Raw genomic sequence first — 4,135 nt, 5'->3', positions numbered from 1 at the left:
GTTGATTACTCCTTGTAGTTGATGCTAGTTGGTTTATTTGGTGGAAGATCATATGTTCAGATCCTTTATGCATATTAATACCCCTCTGATTATGAACATGAATATGATTTGTGAGTAGTTACGTTTGTTCCTGAGGAAATGGGAGAAGTCTTGCTATAAGTAGTCATGTGAATTTGGTATTCATTCGATATTTTGATGAGATGTATGTTGTCTCTCCTCTAGTGGTGTTATGTGAACGTCGACTACATGACACATCACCATTATTTGGGCCTAGAGGAAGTCATTGGGAAGTAATAAGTAGATGATGGGTTGCTAGAGTGACAAAAGCTTAAACCCTAGTTTATCCGTTGCTTCGTAAGGGGCTGATTTGGATCCATCTGTTTCATGCTATGGTTAGGTTTACCTTAATACCTCTTTTGTAGTTGCGGATTCTTGCAATAGGGGTTAATAATAAGTGGGATGCTTGCCCAAGGAAGGGCAGTACCCAAGCACCAGTCCACCCACATATCAAATTATCAAAGTAACGAACGTGAATCATATGAGTGTGATGAAAAATAGCTTGACAATAATTCCCATGTGTCCTCGGGAGCGCTTTTCTCTATATAAGGGTTTGTCCAGGCTTGTCCTTTGCTACAAAAAGGATTGGGCCACCTTGCTGCACCTTATTTGCTTTTATTACTTGTTACCCGTTACAAATTACCTTATCACAAAACTATCTGTTACCGATAATTTCAGTGCTTGCAGAGAATACCTTACTGAAAACCGCTTGTCATTTTCTTCTGCACCTCGTTGGGTTCGACACTCTTATTTATCGAAAGGACTACGATAGATCCCCTATACTTGTGGGTCATCATGGACCCTGAACGCTCTTGGACACACATGGGCGGTCGAAGGGATGGCATCTTACTAACTGGGAAGTTGATACGTCCATTTTGCATCATTATTTCTTACTATAATTTATCATATTTCAATGATATATTTTATAATATGATGCAATTCTAATGTCTTTTCTCTCTTAATAAAATGTAAGATATACAATGAGAGGGGGATTACTGGTAGCTCCAAATCTGACTTGAAAATGCAACAACAGAAGAAAAAAAGCAATTCTCCGGAGCTCAAAATGTAGCGTGAAGTTTTGGATAGTTATTTTAAAATATATATGGAATTATGAAGCGAAGAAGTTCCAAAAGGGACCCACCAGCCCCCCCCCCCCCCACACGGCCTGGTGATGCGCCCTACCCCCTTGGGCATGCCACATTGTCGTGTGGGGCCGTGGTGGCTCGTCTTCCGATGCCCTTTGGCTATAAATTCAGAAATGCCCTATAAAAATGACATAAAATTCTTGCGACTTCTCGCTGCCATCTGCGAGGCGGAACCTTAGCGAAGCACTTTTGCTCTTTGGTGGAGCGATTCTACCAGGGAAACTTCCCTTCGGGAGGGGGAAATCAACGTCTTAATCATCACCAACACTCTATTCGTCATGGGGATCATCATCAACATCTTCACCAGCACCGTCTCATCTCCAAACCCTAGTTCTTCTATTGTGCTTAATCTTTGTATCAATACCCGGGAGTGCTTGTAGTGTTGTTAACATCTTGTAGTTGATGATAGTTGGTTTAATTTGTGGAAGATTGTTATGTTTAGATTATTAATCATATATTTATACCCACTGATTATGTTCCATATGATAAGTTGTGAGTAGTTCTATTTGTTCTTGAGGACATGGATGAAGTATTGTTACTAGTAATCATGTGAAGTTGATACCCATTCAATTCTTGATATTATGTTGTGTTATTCTTACTCTAGTGGTGCTATGTGAATGTCAACTAAATGACACTTGACCATATTGGTGCCTAGGGGAAGGCATTGTGGAATTATTTGTAGATGATGGGTTGCAGGAGTGATAGAAACATAAACCCTGTTTTATGAATTATTCTGAAAGGGTTGTTTTGGATCCATTTGTTTAATGATATGGTTAGATTTATCATTGTTACTTCTATTGTAGTTGTGGATACTTGCATGGATACTATAATCATAAGTAGGTATTTGTTCAAGTCAGGACAGTACCTTAGCTCCAGTCCACCCATATAATACTTATCAAGGCAATGAACGTAAGTCGATGAATCGTGATGAAATTAACTTGGCGATATTCTCATGTGTCCCCAAGAGCGCTTTAGTCACTATAGGAAACATCTCCGGCTTGTCCTTAGCACAATTAAGGATTGGGCCACTTGCTGGATCTTTTTAATGTTTTTACTTGTTAACTCTTTACAAATTATTTTGTTATAAAATTATCTATCAAAACTATTTTACAATACTTGTAGTGAAACTTTGCTGGAAATCGTTTGTCAATTCCTTCTCTCCTTGTTGGGTTCGATGCTCTTACTTGTCGAAAGAAATAAAATTGACCCCTATAATTGTGAGGCAGCAAGACTCTTTTCTGGCATTGTTGCCGAGGAGTGTAGCGTTCTTGATAATTGGAATTTGGTAAGGAAACTTTTATCGTATGTGCTGATTTTTATTCTTGCTTGCTATTATGAAAAATAATCCTTCGAGAGGCTTGTTCGGGGTGCCCTCACCACGTGCACAAGTGGTAAGAGAGGATTCCTCACACACTGAAAATATCTATTATGAAATTTCTCTTGCTATTTTAAAACAATTACACACTAATCGTTATAAAGGAGATGAGGCAGTTCATCCAGATATGCACTTGCTTGTTATACATGAATTTTGTGAATTATTTAAGCATGCAGGTTTATCAAGGGATGAAGTTAAGAAGTTATTCCCTTTATCTTTGGAGGGAAAAGCATTGACATGGTATAGGCTATTGGACAATTCATGCTCAAGGGACTAAAGTGGGTTGAAACTAGAGTTCCATAATAAACTTAATCCTATGCATCTTGTTCACCATGATCGGAATTATATCTATAATTTTTGCCTTGTGATGAAGAAAGTATCGCTCAAGTTTGAGGGAGTCTTAAGGACTTGATGCTCAAATGCCCCAATCATGAGCTATCGAGATATATTATTGTTCATAATTTTTCTGCTAAGCTTACTTTTCACGATAAGGAAATGCTCGGTGCTTCTTCTCCTGGTTCTTTTACAAGTAGGATAATTGAATTTAAATGGGATCTTATTGATAGAATTAAGCACAATGCTGAAGATATAAATATGGACTTAATTCTAAGATAGCTGCCAATTTTTGTAAGTCTTTTAATGCTCACGTTGATCTCCCTAAGGAGAAATGGGTTAAATATCGTGAACCCATTAAAGATATTTGCAAGGAACTTATTGTTGCTAATACTAAAATACAAGCTTATGCAATTAATCATGTTGTGCCTACTGCTTATATTGAAAAGCCTTTTTCCTGCTAGAATTAAGGAGCACTCTTGGGCTACAACTGTAGTTAGTAAAAGTAATATTAAAGCACCTAACATTCTAAACAAATTGAAGTAGAACCATCAATAGCCATGGTCAAACATCTTTTGGTTGAAAATCTTGAAGGACATGTTTTTTATTTTTGTGATGAGGCTTCTAGAGTTGCTAAGCCACATAAAGAGAAAAAAGATAGAAATGTTAGAGTTGTTGGTATGCATGGTGTTTCTGTTAAGATTGAAGATCATTATTATCATGCTTTGTGTGATATTAATACTAGTATATAGGATATTCCTTTATCTATTTATCAATAAGTAATGCATGATATTTCACCTATTGGGATAAAGAAAATTGATGTTACTATTAATCTTGCAAATAGGGATACAATCTCACCACTTGTTATTATTAGAGATGTTGAAGTCCTTCATGGTAAGATCAGTACCCTACCAATTTCTTAGTGCTTGTATCTGAGCAAGATAATTTTTGTCTCATAATATTTGGTAGACCCTTTTTTAATACTGTTGGTGCTGAGATTGATTTGTTAAACAAAAAGTTAAAGTTAATTTTGGTGATGGATCTCATGAATTTAAATTTTCTAAGTTCACCAAATAGCATCATGCTAAAGATTTACCTCATGAAGGTGTAACTGTTAGTCATGCTTCTATTGTTGTGTTTTCTACCGACCCTTGGGAGGAATACTTATTAGACCATGAGAATGATATGAATATGCAAGAGAGAAAAGGAATAGATGATATATTCT

Source organism: Triticum aestivum, chromosome 6D (assembly GCF_018294505.1).
Source record: "Triticum aestivum cultivar Chinese Spring chromosome 6D, IWGSC CS RefSeq v2.1, whole genome shotgun sequence".
Lineage (NCBI taxonomy): Eukaryota > Viridiplantae > Streptophyta > Magnoliopsida > Poales > Poaceae > Triticum > Triticum aestivum.
Note: the sequence above shows the minus strand (reverse complement) of the source record.